Below are 19,285 nucleotides of genomic sequence, written 5' to 3'. Positions count from 1 at the left end.
TTTAGACCCCATTGGGAGTTGGGCATCTGAGTGCTAAAGATAAGCACACTTCTGTGAGCTGTTTTCAGGTAAACCTGCAGCTTTGGGGCAAGTAGTTCAGACCCTGGGTCTTTGTTGGAGCAGACGGGAGAGTCTGGCTCAGCAAGCCAGGGTGCTGAGGTCCTGAGCTGGCAGGGAAAACAGGAGCAGAGGTAGTCTTGGAACATCAGGTGGCAGCTCCTGGAGCTGGGCAGGAAGTGGACACGTGTTACAGATAAGAAACCATCAGATCTTAGTTTTGTAGCCCTTGTTTGCTCAGCTTATTTCAGCACCAATTGTATACAGCTCTCACCTGATGTGTCAGATCTCCCATGAGGGTGTAAACTGCAGCGTAGGGACTGTCTGATTCCCTGTTGCCCTGTGAGGGCACCCAGCACACTGCAGGGGTTGAGGAAGATACATAATAAAGGGCCCATCCCCTTAGTGGGATCAGTTACTGACTCCAGCGAGGTGAACTTGGCCCAAAGACTCTGTTTCCAGAGACAAGGGGACTAAATAGAAAGATGCTGTGACTGAGTGTGTGTCAGTTTTGCTTTTGATCTTGTTTCTAGTTAATAAGGAAGCTGCAAGGGTCAGAATCCCAGAGCTTGTCTTCTGAGCAGCCATGGGACACCGAGGCTTCGCATTTCCTCCAAGTAAGTAGAACCGAGTTAGTGATGGCAGAGCCATGATGTACGGGAGAGTGTGGCAGGCAAGCCGCTGTCCTCTGAATAGCTGGGAGTAGCCAGCTGGCAACTTACTGGAGATGCCAGGGAGGGGAAGCTAGAAGGGTTCTGTCCTCAGGCCCTTCAGAGGTTCCCTGGCCTATACAGCCTGTGGCAGGGACCCTCTAATCCTGCCTTGACAGACTCAGGGTTGTGCTACAGTGATAAAAATAGGTGTGTAGACAGCACTTTTAAGTCGTGGTTTGGACTAGCTGAGGCCCATCCCCCTCCCTAGACCCTGACCTCCCATCCAAGCCACAACTTAGAAGCTCTGTGTATGCAGCTACTTTTAGCACAGTCGCATGAGCCCGAGTGTGTCGAGTTGGGTTCTGAGCCTTGCTGCTGCAGTCTGCTGCGCGGTGTAGATGGACATTCTGTTACCTGTTCGGCTTCACAGGTGGGCAGAGAGCAGCTGCAGCACCAACCGTTGGCTAAAGAGATTAGCAAGATACATGCTCTCCTGCAAACTTACTGTGAATGTTGCCCCTCTCTAGGGCATGTGTTTGCTTTCTTGCTAGCATTGGGCTTGCTGACCCACGAGGAACAGATGGGAGAACTCAAATTCACAAAGGCAAAGAGGGAAAGCCCTGTGTGGCAATTGTGTGAATTTTGGTAAAGATTTATGATTCCTGTGCATGCTTCAGTTTCCCTTTGGCCTTTGCATTTCTGTGCATTGAGCGTAAAGGGACGTGATGTGCTATTTGACTCCACAGTTTGGTTGGAGACCAGAGTTATTAACAAAGTAAGTAAAGAAAATCTACACATGTGAATGGAGGGTCTGGAAGAGACAATGGAAACCCCAGTGGCCGGGACATTCACTCCTAGCGACCAACATCTGAGAGGAAATAGATTTCCCGGCCTGTTGCAGGGCAGGAAACCAAATGCCCTGAGCAAGAGAACAAAGGGGAAAGGTGACAGGTGGCTGGATTTAGAGCTGAGCTTTCAGAGACACAGGAAACACACCTGGAACTAAACGAACAGAGCCGGCGAGAGAGAGCCAAGATTGTTTGTTCCTACAGCAGCCTGGCTCATGTGAGCCCTGGCATTGGTCAGCATGGACCATGTCCTAACCTCTGCCCCTCTATGTTAAAATAAGGACTGTCAGATTCTGGAGGCCAGGTGACTAATACATTCTTACCTTATTTTGAAAAGGCTGCCTGGCATTCCTGCAAATACTCACTGAGAGTGTTGTTCCCTGAAGGAGTAAAGAACAAACCTCCCACTGGAGTCTGGCTCTGCTGGACTTACTACAGGGAGCCATGGAAAATGACGGGCGTTGCTGGCACCCAAAGGCCTAGTTTTGGAGCCACGGGTCTGCCCCTGTGGAACTGTGTAGCTCCTTGGGGCCCAGCACACTACAGGGATCTCTCCAAAGGGACTGGTTACAGGCTGCCACATAGACCAGACCCTGTGAATCCATGACACCTGCCCCAGGGAACTGAGAAGCCACTCAGCCTCCAGCCTCCCAGCTGCCTCCTGCAGAGCATCAGAGGATGAAACTAGAATGAAAAAATTCAGTGCCTAGCTTCCATTCTCCCCACATCAATGAGGTCCAGTCCCCTGATCTTAATTCTCATCCTCCGCAGGCAAGCCGCCGAAGGCAACCTGCCTGCCGCCCACGCGGCGACCTGCAGAGCGCCCCCCCTGGCTTGCCGCCCAGGCACGCGCTTGGCGTGCTGGTGCCTGGAGCCGCCCCTGAATCCAGGGTAACTCCAATCAAAGTAAACCAATGGAGTCATTCCAAATTTACATCAGTGTAACTGAGATTAGGTTCAGACTCATACACAGGTGCTTAGACTCCTTTATTTAGTAATATCTCCCTGTGTTGTTTGTTGCCATATCTTAGATTTTAAACAAGTTTTGTTCATCTTCTCTCAAGTGTTTTTCCTCCTTGGACTGTTCTGGTTTCTACCATCAGCAAGTGCCCAGAGGACAAACACAATTGGTAAGTGAAGCATAATGCCTTGTGTAACGTTTCTGTGCCCATAATAAGTGAGTCCCATAGAGAGTGTCTGCAATGAAGCTGGTATTGGCTTGGCAGCTCTCAGCAGCATTATCTGGACTCTAATGTGGGGGTTCTCTGCATCCGGTCACTAGGAGTAGCGGAATGTCCAAAGGGGTGGGTGCAGCTCAGGCTCTAAACAGGCCCTGAAGGGAAAACCCAGAATTTTGAGAAGAGGGAAGATTGGGTGTCAGGGATAATTCCTCCTTCTCTGTGTTTGTTTATTCATTCACTCCCTCTTTCTCCCTCTGTCACTCCTCAGGGTGTTCTAGTTTTAGTCAGCTCACACTCTGTCCCAGGTGGAGAAGAACCTCTTTCTGCTGCCATGTACCACTGAGAGCTCTTTTAATAGTGTCACTAGGCCATACTGAAAAGCCAGAGGTGGGCCCAGAAAGTGGTAGCTGGAGACTTCCTATACTGGACTGCAGTACCTGGAGATCTGTCAGAAAGGAGCGAGGGAGAATGAAGTAGCAGTAACTCTGGGTCTGTCCTTTTGGCAGCTTCCCCTTTAAGAAGCTGTTAATTTTCATTTGCAATTCTGTAATAATGAGATTATGATCAATTTCATGAAGAAAGTAGAAGTACTGGCAAATCCTACAAATGGAGCTAAATCCTGAGCGGCATTGAGGACTGGCAGGCAGGGCTGACCCTAGACCAAATGGCATGCCCCTCCCCCGTCCCATTTTTAAACTTTTAAATACCTTATTTTTTACTGCATTTGTCCTCCATTTCATGAATTTGATGCATGATTTATCCCTGTCTCATAAGACTAACTGGTGATACGAAGGTTGCCAAGCGTCTGGTTTTCGACTGGAATGCCCATTCGAAAAGGGACCCTGGTGGCTCTGGACAGCAGCACTGACCTGGCAGTTAAAAAATCTGGTTGGCGGCGCAGTGGGGCTAAGGCAGGATCCCTGCCTGCCCTGGGTCTTCGCAGCTCCCCAGATGCAGTTGGCATGTCTAGCCCCTAGGCGCAGCGGCGATCAGCGAAGCTCCGAGTGCTTTCGCTGCTCCCAGCACCAGCTCTGCAACTCCCATTGGCTGGGAAATGTGGCCGATGGGAGCTGTGGGGGCGGTGCCCGTGGGCGGGGACGGCGCACAACGCGAAGAGCAACCTGGCTGCGCCTCCACCTAGGGGCTGAACATGCCGGCCACTTCCGGGAGCAGCATGGAGCCAGAGCAGGCAGGGAGCCTGTCTTAGCCCCGCTGTGCCACCGAATGGGAACTGCCTGAGGTAAGCGCCGCCTGGCCAGAGCCCCCACTCTGAACCCCCTGCCCCAAGTTGGAACTCTCTTCCACACCCTAACTCCCTCCCAGATCCCACACCTTCACCTGCACCCCAACCCCCCGCCCCAGGTCAGAACCCCCTTTAGCATCCTAATTCCCTCCCAGATCCCACACGCTCACCCGCAGCCCAACCCCCTGCCTCAGGTAGGAACCCCCTCCTGCAACCAAACTCCCTTCCGAAGCCTGCACCCCACATACCCTCCCTCACTCCAATGCCCTGCCCTAGCCCTGAGCCTCCTCCCACACTCCAGCGCCTTGACCCCAACCTGGAACTCCCTCCTGCACCCCAAACTCCTCATCCCAGGCCCCAACCTGAGCCCACAACCCCAGATGGAGCCTAAACCACCTCCTGGACCCCAAACCTCGGCCCAGCCCTGAGTCTGCTCCTGCACTCCAAACCCTTTGGCCCCAGCCCAGAGCCCTTCCTACATCCCAAACCCTCACCCCCAGCCCCACCCCAGAGCCCGCACCCCCAGCAGGAGCCCTCCCTGCACCCCAAACCCATCCCCCAGTCTGGAGCCTCCTTCCACACACTGAACCTCTGATTTCTGGCCCCACCCTGGAACCCTCATCCCATCCCCCACCACAACCCCCTGCCCCAGCCCAGTGAAAGTGAGTGAGGGAAGGGGAGAGTGAGAGCTGGACGGAGTGGGGCTTTAATGAGTGGGGGTGGGGCCTTGGAGAAGGGACAGGGCCTTGAGGAAGGGGCGGGCACAGGGGCAGCTCCAGGCACCAGCAAGGGCAGCCCATTTGCAAGGGCGGCAGAGATCCAGCCTGGGAGCTGAGAACCAACAGGGGGCTCTGGGAGCTGTAGTTCCTTGGTTAGCTCCCTGCCTATAGAGCCAGCCCTGGAACAGGGAAAGAACTACATTTCCCAGCATTCCCTTGGCCACTACCAACTGCAAAGGAGGGGGACCTCATGCTGCAGCCTGCTGTGAGTGGAGAGTTGCGCTGTGAATGGTAGGGAGACCATATTTTAACATTAAAAAAACAGGACACTCCACAGGGAGGGAGGGTAGCCCCAGCCTGCCACCATCGACTCCCTCTGGCTGCCCCCCACAGAAACCCCAACCCATCCACCCCCCCCGCTCCCTGATCACACCCTCCCAGGACCCCTGCCCCTAACTGCCCCCGAGGACCCCACCCCCTATCTAAGCCTCCCTTCTCCTTGTCCTCAACTGCCCCCTTAGGACCCCACCCCCTACCCGTCCCCAGACAAACCCCAGGGACTCCCATGCCTATCCCACCGTTGCCTGTCCCCCGGCTGCCCCCGAACCCCTGACCCATCCAACCCCCCCGGCTCCCTGTCCCTTGACTGTCCTCCCAGGAACCCTCTACCCCTTCTCCAACCCCCCAGCCCCCTTACCGCGCCACTCAGACCAGCATGTCTGGCTCCGCACAGCGCCAGTCATGCTGCTACATACATGCTGCTGTGCTCCCCTGTGGAGCCACAGCCCCCTCCCCCACAGCACCTGCCTTCCAGATTTGAACACCTCAAAATTCAGGAGTGCTCAAGCTCAGTTTGGGCAGCTGTTACTTCATTTCTCCCAAATCAAATATACCGATCCACTGTAACTTTCTGTAGAAAAAGTAGGATAAAATTGAGCAAGAAATGCTTCCCAGTGGTTATTAGGACTGGAATTGCTATTTTCAACAGCCATTGCCTTTTTTGTTTGTTTGTTTAAAAGGAAGACAGTGATATTGCATTGGCAAATTCCCCATAGAAAGAAAGAGTGGAACAAAAGAATAATAAAGGCACCTCAACTTTTCCTCATTTTTGGAGGACAGTCTTATAATATGCATCCAGATATCCTCCAATCACACAAGCTGAAAATTGTTTCACATTACTGCAGTTCTGTAACCATATGGGAACCAATCCTGTCTGTGTTCTGTGCACATCTAAAATTCCTGCTGAATGACCTGCCCTGGGAGCAAGTTACCAGTGACCCAGGGCTGTGGCGGAAGGAGGGTGCAGGTGGGGAGGGGGGAGAGCCCAGGGCTGGGGCAGCAGGGGGTTGTGGCGAGGAGCCCAAGGCTGGGACAGGGGGCAGCCAAAACTTTTTTTGCTTGGGGCAGCAAAAAACCTAGAGTCGGCCCTGGGCAGGGACAGGATGTTCAGTTTCAGTTTCGTGTGGTTGGAAAGTTGCCAACTCTAGGTGATGCCCTGCTCCGTATATGCTAGCAACGGCATGGCTGACAACATTCTAGGAGGCTGGAGGAAAACGTAGTTGTCAGAAAATCTGGAAGGTTCCATGAGTTCCTATAAAGAAAAGCCCAGAACATTCTAGGAGGCTGGTGAAAAATGAATCAACATATGGAATACTTGAAACATTTTACTTCAAACATTCTGGTTTCCCTTTTGTTGCTAATAACAAAAACAGCACCCCGAGCCTGGTGCCCCCCAAGCCTGGCACCCCAGGTGGTTTCCTGGGTCACCTGCCCCTAAATCCAGCCCTGCTACCAGCTCCCATTGAGCTTAAGAATGATGGGCCTGATTCTCTTCTCACATACATCAGTGTAAATCAGGAGAAATGCACTGAAATCAATGGCGGTCATATGGTGTAAGGGACAGGAGAAGGAGGCCCAGCATTTCACAATATCTCCCCTCACTGATCGTATTAAAGGGCCTGAAGCTGGACAGCCAGATTCTCAGCTAATGGAAATTTGAGAAGCTGTATTACATTTGGCCTTAATTTTGTTTCCACTCAGGGCAGAGAGAGAGCTCTGGGGGTACGTCTAGACTACCCGCCTTATCGGTGGGTAGCGATCGATTTCTCGGGGATCGATATATCGCGTCTCAACTAGATGCGATATATCGATCCCCGAACATACTCCCATCGACTCCGGAACTCCACCAGTGCGAACGGTGGTAGCGGAGTTGACGGGGGAGCTGCGGACGTCGATCCCGCGCCATGAGGACCCGAGGTAAATCGATCTAAGATACTTCGACTTCAGCTATGCTATTCACGTAGCTGAAGTTGTATATCTTAGATCGATTCCCACCCCCAGTGTAGACCAGCCCTGGGAGTGAGGATAAAATGTTTATTGGGAGATACGATGTTTCTGAATCTCTCTATAAAGAGCCAAGTGGAATGTCAGCTGGGGGTAATGTGCAGAATCCCCATCTGTTGTAATTCAGCAAAGGTCTGTTGCAGTCAGTGGTGCTACCCTGTTTTACACTGGCTGAAGATCTGGCCCTATATAACTAAAAGGGAAATAAAGGAAACTTATTAAATGAAAGTTTGATTTAACTTTTTAAATTGTTATTTTATTTATATGTTTCTTATGTGTGTTTAATAAAAGGTTCTCTCTCTTCTCTCTTTCACTCTCACTCTGTACAGACAGCTGCAGCGGCACAGGAGTCAGCAACCAGAGCTGTAAAGAGGGGAATTTGCATGGGAGTTCTGTTGGAGGAGAAGGTATTTGTTTTTGTATTTGTATTTGTAGAGGCTGGTAGGGGCAGTGTGCTGGGAGAGAAGCTGAGCCCTGATTAGGGGGCAGGGCCTCTCTGATTAGGGATCCTATAAAGGTAGCCAGCCAGCCAGTCAGGCAGCGGCACAGACAGTTGTACCAGCACAGGAGCCAGCAAACAGAGCTGGAAACAGGGGAGTTTGCAGGGAAGACTAGAAGAGGCAGGCAGAGGAACAGAAGGGAGTGAAGGGAGTGTGTGGTGTTCTGGCAGTGTTTTGGTGCTTGCTGGGGGTTTGCTTTGCTGTGAGTTGTGGTGTTTTGGTTTGTGTTTCCCGGACTAAAAGGACTTAGGTGGGAAGGCTATGACAGAGGCAGCAGTGCTGGTGACCCAAGCAGTGGAAGACACAATGAAGATGACTGGATGTGGAAGCTGCAGTATGTACATGATCCTGGAGGGTTTTGTCTGCATGAAGTGCCGCCTGATAGAGCTGATGGAAGTAAAGATCCGAGGACTGGAGATGCAGGTAGAAACTCTGATTGAGTTTAGAAAGGGATTTGAGCAGATGATGGAGCAAAGACATGAGGAGACTGAAGGGAAAAGCTCAGACTTGCAGATGGAAGCGGGACCAAAGAACTCTTGGTGAAGAGAGTGGAAGCATGTGACTAAGAGAACCAGGCAGAGGAAAAGAGGGGCCAGTGAAGGAGAAATAGAGCTCAGGAACAGGTTTGCAGAGTTGGAAAATGAAGAAGGGGCACAGCATGTGAGAGGGCAAGGAAGAAGAGAAGAGCAGCTAGTCCTATAGGAAGAGGCTAAGAGTCAATGGAGACCACACTAAATATGAGCCCCAGGAGGATATGGGATGGGTTGTGGAGGATTGCAAGGGACAATAGGAATTGAGAGGACTTGCAGCCAGAGGGAACAGGGGATAGACCAGAGAATCACACTGTCACCAGGAAAAGGCAGGTCTATGTGACTGGAGACTCCTTACTGAGAAGAATAGACAGGTCTGTAACTAGAGCTGATCTGGAGAACAGAAGGGTGTGCTGTCTGCCGGGTGCTAAGATACGGGATGTGGACCTGAGGCTGAAAAGGATCCTAACGGGAGCGGGAAAGAATCCGCTGATTGTCCTTCATCTGGGAACAAATGATATGGCTAGATTCTCACTGGAACATATCAAGGGAGACTATGCTAGATTGGGGAAGATGCTTAAGGAAATCGAGGCTCAGGTGACCTTCAGTGGGATTCTGCCTGTTCTTAGAGAAGGGCAACAAAGGTGTCACAAGATTATGGTGATCAACAGATGGCTCAGGCAGTGCTGCTATAAGGAGGGCTTTGGGATGTCTGGCCACTAGGAAGCATTAATGGACAGAGGACTGTTCTCTCAGGATGGACTTTACCAATCACGTAGACCTGCCTTTTCCTGGTGATGGTGCAATTCTCTGTTCTATCCCCTGTTCCCTCTGGCTGCAAGTCCTCTCGATTCCTATTGTCTTCGTCTCTTCCTATAGGACTAGCTGCTCTTCTCTTCTTCCTTGACCTCTCACCTTCAGCGACCACCTGCTGTGCCTCTTCTTCATTTTCCAACTCTGCAAACCTGTTCCTGAGCTCTATTTCTTCTTCACTGGCCTGTCTTTTCCTCTGCCTGGTTCTCTTTGTCACATGCTTCCACCGTCCACTTTCCTCACCCAGCAATCTCCCCTTAAAATTTTTTGCTCCTGCTTCCATCTGCATGTCTGAGCTTTTCCCTTCAGTCTCCTCATGTCTTTGCTCCATCATTCGCTCGAACCCCCTTCTAAACTCGACCAGAGTTTTCACCTGCATCTCCAGTCCTCAGATCTTTTCTTCCATCAGCTCTATCAGGTGGCACTTAAGGCAAACTAAATTCTTTTCAGGTACCCCCTCCAGGATCATGTACATATCGCAGCTTCCACATCCTGTCATCCTCATTGTGTCTTTCACGGCTGCCTCTGTATCGGTCATAGCCTTCCCACCTAAAACCTGTTAGTCCAGGAAACACAAACCAAAGCAAACCACCACCACCTACAGCAAAACAAACCCCCAACGGGCACCAGAACACCAGCAGAACACCACCCACTCCCTTCACTAGCCTGTCTATTCCTCTGCCTAGCTCTCTTAGTCTCCTCCACAAAATCCCCTTGCAAACTCCCACTGAAACTCCCCTGTTTACAGCTCTGGTTGCTGGCTCCTGTGCCGCTGCAGCTGTAGGCCAAAAGCCATGTAGAGTTGGACCTTGCAAAGGGAATTAAAACCAATAGTAAAAGGTTCTATAGCCATATAAATAAGAAGAAAACAAAGAAAGAAGAAGTGGGAACACTAAACACTGAGGATGGAGTGGAGGTTAAGGATAATCTAGGCATGGCCCAATATCTAAACAAATATTTTGCCTCAGTCTTTAATGAGGCTAATGAGGAGCTTAGGGATAATGGTAGGATGACAAATGGAAATGAGGATATGGAGGTAGATATTATCACATCCGACGTAGAAGCCAAACTCAAACAGCTTAATGGGACTAAATCAGGGGGCCCAGATAATCTTCATCCAAGAATATTAAAGGAACTGGCACATGAAATTGCTAGCCCATTAGCAAGAATGTTTAATGAATCTGTAAACTCAGGGGATGTACTGTAAGACTGGAGAATTGCTAACATAGCTCCTATCTTTACGAAAGGGACAAAAAAGTGATCCAGGTAACTACAGGCCTGTCAGTTTGACATCTGTAGTATGCAAGATCTTGGAAAAAATTTAAAAGGAGAAAGTAGTTAAGGACATTGAGGTCAATGGTAACTGGGACAAAATACGACATGGTTTTTCAAAAGGTAGATCGTGCCAAACCAACCTGATCATCTTCTTTGATAAAGTAACAGATTTTTTTAGACAAAGGAAATGCAGTGGATTTAATTTACCTCCATTTCAGTAAGGCATTTGATACGGTTCCACATGGGGAATTATGAGCTAAATTGGAAAAGATGGGGATCAACATGAAAATTGAAAGGTGGATAAGGAACTGGTTAAAGGGGAGACTACAATGGGTCATACTGAAAGGTGAACTGTCAGGCTGGAGAGAGGTTACTAGTGGAGTTCCTCAGGGATCGGTTTTGGGACCAATCTTATTTAATCTTTTTATTACTGACCTTGGAACAAAAAGTGGGAATGTGCTAATAAAGTTTGTGGATGACACAAAGCTGGAAAGTATCAGAGGGGTAGCCGTGTTAGTCTGGTTCTGTAGAAGCAGCAAAGAATCCTGTGGCACCTTATAGACTAACAGATGTTTTGCAGCATGAGCTTTCGTGGGTGAATACCCACTTCTTCGGATGCAAGCAGTGGAGAAAGCTGGAAGGTATTGCCAATACAGAGAAGGACTGGGATATCATACAGGAAGATCTGGATGACCTTGTAAACTGGAGTAATAGTAATAGGATGAAATTTAATAGTGAAAAGTGCAAGGTCATGCATTTAGGGATTAATAACAAGAATTTTGGTTATAAACTGTGGATGCATCAGTTGGAAGTAACAAAGGAGGAGAAGGACCTTGGAGTATTGGTTGATCACAGGATGACTATGAGCCGCTAGAATCATAGAATCATAGAATCTCAGGGTTGGAAGGGACCTCAGGAGGTCATCTAGTCCAACCCCCTGCTCAAAACAGGACCAAACCCAACTAAATCATCCCAGCCAGGGCTTTGTCAAGCCTGACCTTAAAAACCTCTAAGGAAGGAGATTCCACTCCCTCCCTAGGTAACCCATTCCAGTTCTTCACCACCCTACTAAAAGTTTTCCTAATATCCAACCTAAACCTCCCCCTCTGCAACTTGAGACCATTACTCCTTGTTCTGTCATCTTCTACCACTGAGAACAGTCTAGATCCATCCTCTTTGGAACCCCCTTTCAGGTAGTTGAAAGCAGCTATCAAATCCCCCCTCATTCTTCTCTTCTGCAGGCTAAACAATCCCAGTTCCCTCAGCCTCTCCTCATAAGTCATGTGCTCCAGCCCCCTAATCATTTTTGTTGCCCTCCGCTGAACTCTCTCCAGTTTATCCACATCCTTCTTGTAGTGTGGGGCCCAAAACTGGACACAGTACTCCAAATGAGGCCTCACCAGTGCTGAGTAGAGGGGAATGATCACATCCCTTGATCTGCTGGAAATGCCCCTACTTATACAACCCAAAATGCCATTAGCCTTCTTGGCAACAAGGGCACACTGTTGACTCATATTCAGCTTTTCGTCCACTGTAACCCCTAGGTCCTTTTCTGCAGAACTGCTGCCCAGCCATTCGGTCCCTAGTCTGTAGCAGTGCATGGGATTCTTCCATCCTAAGTGCAGGACTCTGCACTTGTCCTTGTTGAACCTCATCATATTTCTTTTGGCCCAATCCTCTAATTTGTCTAGGTCCCTCTGTATCCTAGCCCTACCCTCCAGCGTATCAACCACTCCTCCCAGTTTAGTGTCATCTGCAAACTTGCTAAGGGTGCAGTCCACACCATCCTCCAGATCGTTAATGAAGATATTGAATAAATGAGCTAATGAGATATGGCTGTGAAAAAAGCTAATGCAGTCTTGGGATGTATCAGGCGAGGTATTTCCAGTAGAGATAAGGAGGTGTTAGTACCGTTATACAAGGCACTGGAGAGACCTCATCTGGAATATTATGTGCAGTCCATGTTTAAGAAGGATGAATTCAAACTGGAACAGGTACAGAGAACGGCTACTAGGATGATCCGAGGAATGGAAAGCCTGTCTTATGAAAGGAGATTCAAAGAGCTTGACTTGTTTAGCCTAACCAAAAGAAGGCTGAGGGGAGATATGATTGCTCTCTATAAATACATCAGAGGGATAAATACCAGGAAGGGAGAGAAATTATTTGAGCTCAATATCAATGTGGACACAAGAACAAATGGATATAAACTGGCCATCAGGAAGTTTAGACTTGAAATTAGATGAAGGTTTCTAACCGTTAGAGGACTGAAGTTCTGGAACAGTCTTCCAAGGGGAGTAAGTGGAGGCAAAAGACATATCTGGTTTCAGGATTAAGCTTGATAAGTTTATGGAAGGAATGGTATGATAGGATAGCCTAATTTTGGCAATGAATTGATCTTTTACTATTAGCGGTAAATATGCCCAATGGCCTGTGATGGGATGTTAGATGGGGTGGGATCTGAGTTACTACGGAGAATTCTTTCCAGGGTGTCTGGCTGGTGAGTCTTGCCCACATGCTTAGGGTTTAGCTGATCACCATATTTGGGGTCGGGAAGGAATTTTTCCCCAGGGCAGATTGGCAGATGCCCTGCGGGTTTTTCGCCTTCTTCTGCAGAAGAAGACAGACTTGTCTCAGATCAAGCACACACCTACAAGCAGTTTTTCCCTCTTTATACATAACTTTAGCTAAGCATTCCTATTACCCCCACTACCCCCCTTCTTCCCCCTCCAGTCTATTTTTCTATAGCAGATACATCATGCAAGTAGCAATTACATTAAGCAGTTAAGTCATACTTGGCAACAACCACTTTAGCTCGTTAGTAACTCTTCTGTAAACCGTTATCTTGTTTTATTTCTTTTGATCTGTTATTTTGCCCCTTAGCCAGGAGCAAGCAGGCCTCATTATAGCAGGCCTCATTATTGCCTTCTGGTACAGGTGTTGCAACTGATAACCATTCTCTGTTGCTGGCCTGTTAGGTCAATTAAAGTTCAAACATAAACATGGAAGCGCTTTGGTCAGACATGGAGTGACTTTAGTTCATTCAGGCCTACTACAGAAGGGCTTCATTCACACTGTGGTTTTCCACCCTCCTGAGTTACCTAGAGTCATGCCTAATGACACCAACATGGGGATTGGTCCTGCTTTGAGCAGGGGGTTGGACTAGATGACCTTCTGAGGTCCCTTCCAACCCTAATCTTCTATGATACTATTATAGAGATCAGGGACAGTCATGGAGTTCTGATCCAGATTGGAACATTCCCCAAAGTCTTGTTTGGTTCTAAGGTCTTTGTTGGGTTCTAAGCTAAGTTGTGCTTGTTCATTATTTAAAATAATGTTCACTATTAATAAAAATATTTTCATTTAGAGTAAAAATATAATGGAGAAAACTTCTAGCTGCAATAAGATTTTCAAGCTCCTTTTCTTTTTTACTGGGCCTTAATTTTTGGCCTGAACAAAGTTGATCCAGTCCCTTTTACTCTCTCCACCTCTCTCCGCTTCCAACGTTTTATTGCTATTTTTCCTTGCAGGCATATGTCAGACGGAGACTCTGGGAAGAGAATTCATCACCTCCTACATGGAACACTGTGGGAACTCTAGTCAATGTGAAGTGCAAATTAGTGGCTACTTTGCCTTCACTTCAGTGTCTGTTTCCATCTCCAATTACACGGGTGACGGGGCAAAGTTTGAGGAGAAGATTATGGTAAATCGGGGAGAGATGGAGTCGGTCAGCCTACCAGTGTCAGTTGGAATTAAGGGCACTACCAAGTTCTCCAAGGTGGTCCTAGTCAAGGCTGACAAAGATATCTCAGTAGTGTTTGTCAGCAACAAACATGTGAGTCTTGAGACCACTGTGCTGTATCCTGTCTCCAGCTTGGGAAATGAACACTACATAGTGACTCCCTCTACACAATCCTTAGATAGTTACCCAGAGTTCTCTGTTATGACGTACGAAGACTGCAACGCCGTGGAGGTCCATGTGAAAGGCCAGTTACATTACAGAACACAGATCAACTCCACTTGCGTCAGAATTAAGCTCCGAGCTTTTGAAGGTTATCAGTTTCAAGGCATAGGAGATCTGTCTGGCACCAGGATTGTCTCAGAAAAGCCAGTGGCCGTCCTGGTTGGTTTGTGTTTTTGTAATAACACAAAATGCAACCATGTCTTTGAGCAGCTCCTACCAGTTTGCAGCTGGGGTACAAAATACATCATTCCTCCCTTGCCCTGGCAGAAAGTGAATGAAATAGTCTACATCACTGCCTCCCAGAACACAACTGTGTTGTATCAACTAGGGGAACAGCAAGAGACTGTTACTCTAGCAGGAGGCAGTGTACTCCAGCGTCCTGTCAAGCCCTGGATCCCAGTCTCCATCTCTGCTAATGTGGGCATCCAGGTGGTGTTCTACAGCGTGGGCGCAGCTGTCCCTAATTCCTCCCACGCCTTCCTGATGAATGTTCCAGATGTTGCCTGTTACTGCCGGATGTATTCTATAAATGCCCAGAAGGGCTTCGAGAACTTTGCCTTGATGGTGGCCAATACATCAGAGACTGGTGCCATCATCCTAGACAATCAGCCTCTAAGGGATGTGGTGTGGAACCGAGTCCCTGGCACTGTGTTAGTTTGGGGCATGCGTACACTTGGACCTGCCATCAGCTCCCATGCCGTGGAACATCCCAGCTCTCCATTTGCGCTCCTGAGTGTTGGCAATGCCACCATGGACAGCTATGGGATTCCGGGTTCCTGCAGGAAGAGTAAGTAGCATGGGTTTTAAATCTATTTTGGCCGCAGTTTGTGTCCATGCTGCAAAGAAAACAGTGTCACAACTAGGGAGGCAACCATGGGCCTGGTGTAAAGTCTGTTGATTTTGATGGGGCTCCATTGAGTTACACCAGCTGAGAATTTGGCCCAACATGCCATCCTAGGCCACCCCTAGCCACAGTTACTCAGGCTATGTCCATACTACAGAAGCTGCAGCAGCACAGCTACGGCGCTGCAGCTGTGCTTCTGTAGCACTGTAGTGTAGACACTTGGTACAGTGATGGAAGGGGTTTTTCTGTCACTGTAGTTAATCCACCCCACCAAGAGGTGGTATCTAGGTTGAGGGAAGAATTTTTCTGTCAACCTAGTAGTGTCAACACTGGGCTTAGGACGCCTTAACTACGTCTCTCAGGGATGTGAATTTTTAACATGGCTAGATCTACCTAAGTTTTATGCGTAGTCCAGGCCTAAGATTGTGCCTGTGTTGCTAGCTGCACCGAACTAGTTTCAGCCCAGCTCATGCAGTTAGACAGATGCTCGCCAGCTGTTCTGAATTGATTTAAGAACTGTTGCACTTTTCCTCCTACACTTGGTTGTAATTTCCGCTGGGTACCCAAGGGAATTTTGTGCCTGATTCTCACTTATGCCACTCCTGTGCTTGCGGCGGGGGATAGAAAGGGTGGAGGAAAAGGTAGTTTTAAGCCACCTTTGTGCTCTATGAATTCTGGGACCATGCAGGGTTGCTGTAATTTACCCTCTGCTTCCCATGGCCCCTGAGAACCAGGAAGTAACTGTAGCATGGCGCATTCTGAGCACATCCTTGATCTGCCTTGCACATGAAGCTAAAATCATGTAAAGGCCCTTATACCAGTTCCACTCTAGCGTTGAAGGGTCCCTCCACAGGGAACATTCTTAGGAACCTTTTACACCCACTTTAACCGCCTTTTCCAGGCCAGAGCAACATAAGGCTTTTAGTGTAACGGAGGCCTGCTCAACACCTGAAACTTCAGTCAACCATAAGCCAGCCTAAGCCTCAGTGTAGGCAACGCTAGGTCAACAGAAGAATTCTTCTCTTGTCCTAGCTACCACCTCTCAGAGGTGGATTTACTACAGCAAGGGAAGAACCCTTCCATCACTGTAGTCAGCGTCTACACTACAGTGGCACAGCTGCAGCTGCGCCACTTCAGCGTTTCTAGTGTAGACATACTTTGATGAGACTCAGGCCTTTTAGAAGTACAATAGCAGGGTTAGAACATTTCCTGAGAAGGGAAACTTCTTGAGTACAGATGTAACAACAGTCAGCTTGGTTATCACCATGGATCAAACCCAAGACCTTTTTAACTGCATGACCCCCACTGTTTGAGCCAAGAGACGAACTCCCATAGCTAGGAGCTGTAGCAGAACCAGACCTGTGGTGGACCAGCTCCTAGAGGACACATAACACACACTGATCAATGAGATACACAGACAAAGCTTAAGTGAGTATTAACCAGGTGATGATGTGTGGACACACACCAGGCTTTCAGGGCCGAATGTATTGCTAACTGATTACAGACTCAGTTGAAAGTTGTCAGATAGACAGGGCTTAAGGGATCAATGGCGTTAAAGGGAGAAAACACCTGCTGGGTTTCAGTAGATCATCAACTTTGTATTGTGCTAGGAAGAAAGGACGCCCCTTGTGGCTAAAATGCTAGGCTAGGACTCAAGTGATCAAGCTTCTGTTCCCAGCTCTGTCCTAGAGTCCCTGTGTGTGTGGCCTTAGGGGTGTCACTTAGGCCAAGATTTTCAAAATTGCCTTGTGATTTTGGTTGCCTAACCTGAGACCTTAAAGGGGGCTGATTGTCAGAGGGTGACCGCTCAGCATGTTTGAAAATCAGGGCCCTTTTAAGGGGTCTCAAATCATGAGATACTTTTGAAAACTTTAGCCCTGCAGATGTTGACCTGATGTAATTGTCCTGCCTCTCTTTCTGTTGCTAGATGTTACCTTTCAATGTCAGACTGAGACTCCACAGATAAAAGAGCAGTTGAAGAGGTGCAAAGATGTCTTTCTGCAGGTACATGGAAGGGGTTTATTTGGGTTTTTGAGGGTTTTCACAAAGAGCACACAGAAAACTTTGAGCCTTTGAGCCTGAGGATTCTCTGTCTATCCAGGGTTTACCATTGACTTCAGTGGGAGCAGAATCAGTCCAACACAAAGTGCTTTTGAAAACTCGACCGTATCATGGTGTATGACACCCCCACTGTACATCAGAGTTCTGCAGTTAAGGCATCAGCCAGAGATACAGGAAGTCAGAGTCCGGTTCCCATCTCTGCCCCAGACTCACTGTGTGACTTTGGGCAATTTGCTCAGTCACTCTATGCATCGGTTCCCCATTTGTAGAAGGAGCAAAATAATCCTTACAAATCCCCATGAGGAAGGGAAGGAGAAATTCATTAATATGCATGAAAGCTTCAATACTATGTGAAATATCAGCGTGTCTGTGGGCTTCACCACACTGAGCCTTCACATGTCTTAATCTGTGGGCATTCCAGTGGGACGGCCAGCCAGCCATAGGTCAAAGCAAGATCACTCTATGGAACCATTGACCTTAATTTTGGGTGGCGTTTCCATGCTTGCTGAAATAACCCATTTCCTCTGTTTGCTCTGCAGGGCAGCAACAGTGAATTTTGCTCCTTTGTGAATTCAACCTTGGTGAATTTGGAGACCATGTGTGCAGGGGACAGAGCAGTATCGCTGCAGGTCAGAGGTTCTGCCCCTACGGGTGTTGGCGCTCTATGGGCAAATGCCCTGAGCACAGGAATAGCAGTCTCACTTTGGGGGGAACTGTAGCTGCTTTTCAGAACAGGGTGCGCGCATGTGCATGCTCTCTAGCTGAAGTGGCAGGGGATCTGGGTTCTGTCCCTAATGGTCCTAGGAAGATCCAAATTGCTTCCGGGGGCAACACGGAGAGGACCTAGATGCCTGCTGGTTTGCTGCAATGTTCTCTGCCACCTACACTGAAGGGACCAGGGATGAGGAGTGAATGACACAGGGTGTTAGCCCGACCCTGGCTTCAGCTTACTGTGGAGTCCTGAGCAAGCTGCAGTAGACTCACCCGCTCTGCAAAGGGCTCCCTCTTCGAGAATGCTGCAGTCCCTCCGAGTGGGGAAGGTCACTATGAACCCGTATGTCCCTAAGAGGGTCATTGTTCCCCTGGGAGTCTGAATAATGTGGCTCATGAACCACTGAAATCCTCCCTCCTTCTCAGGGTGTTTTCTTTCACAATCCCAGGATGTTGCTCGTCCCTTTGGTTCCTTCCTGAATAGCTCCATCCTCAGTGCTGGTGGGAAGGAGAACGAGGGGAGGTGGCCTCTGCCGTGACGTTCCTCCTGCAGAGTGTGGAATTGGCTGCACTGACAGCTGCTTTGAGGTCTCCGAAGAATACGTCCCAGACTGTGACAACAGAATCTATGGGTGAGGAGGATGGAAGGCTCCCATATTGCTTTGTGGTGGCTGTGAGTTAGGGGGTTATACTGTTCTCAATACAGAACACCACTGCATCCTCGCTGCCCCTCTCTCAGGTTTTATAACCCAGCCCTGGGTGGCAGGTGAACGAGCCATTGAGAGGCTAGCCATCAGGAGAGAATAGCCCCGGCCCTCCTTCTCTGCCCATGGCCCCACCTCCTCCTCTTCCACCCCATCTCTTCCGCTGGAGCCCAGAGAAACCCATCCCTCCACCCTGCACTACCCCAGCCCTGGAGTGCTAGGGCGGGCAGCGCAGCGAAGCGCCCGAGCCCTGGAACACAGGTCAGCTGGATCATCCTCAAGCCAACCCCAGTGCTGGGTGGATGAGCAGGCGGTGTGATGCGGCCTCAGAGCACCAGCCCCAACCTGCCTGCCCCAGCTTCTCAGCCACGGAAAGGCGGGAAGGGAACTGGAAGCAGGCAGGAGGAGGCCTGAGGGCGGAGCATGGGTGGGGCCAAGCCAGGCTGTTTGGGGAGGCACAGTTGCCTTCTGCCTCTTGGCACAGTGGCATTTTCATGGGGACAAAGTGATGATGGATCATAGGTCAGCCAGAGGGCTCAGGGAAACACAGAGAAATGGAGGTGAGGAGAAAGGGGAGGGGCTGGTGGGATTCAGAGAGTGGAGCTCCAAACCTGCCTTGCCCTTGCAGCAAGAGGCTTTGCCATTTCCTCCCCAGCTATCGAGACGCTCCATGTTGAGCTGGCTGCAGGTCCCTGTGATAAGGTCTTCACGCTGAGAGCTCAGGAGCAGGCAATGGACATTCACTGCGATACGGTCACCAGAGCAGCGACAGAAGGTACCATCCTGGTGCTTCATAGGCACTCGCCCCTGTAGCTAGACACCAAACCCCAGCCCTAGTTCTC

General features: G+C 49.3%; 1 pseudogene; it reads left to right on the top strand.

Moving 5' to 3' along the window:
• Positions 1 to 597: 597 nt before the first annotated feature.
• Positions 598 to 19,285, top strand: part of LOC120390920 — a 36,238-nt pseudogene continuing 17,550 nt past the window's right edge.

Source organism: Mauremys reevesii, linkage group 25 (assembly GCF_016161935.1).
Source record: "Mauremys reevesii isolate NIE-2019 linkage group 25, ASM1616193v1, whole genome shotgun sequence".
Taxonomy (NCBI): domain Eukaryota; kingdom Metazoa; phylum Chordata; order Testudines; family Geoemydidae; genus Mauremys; species Mauremys reevesii.
The sequence above is the reverse complement of the archived record's forward strand: the minus strand, read 5'-3'. Positions and strand labels throughout refer to the sequence as shown.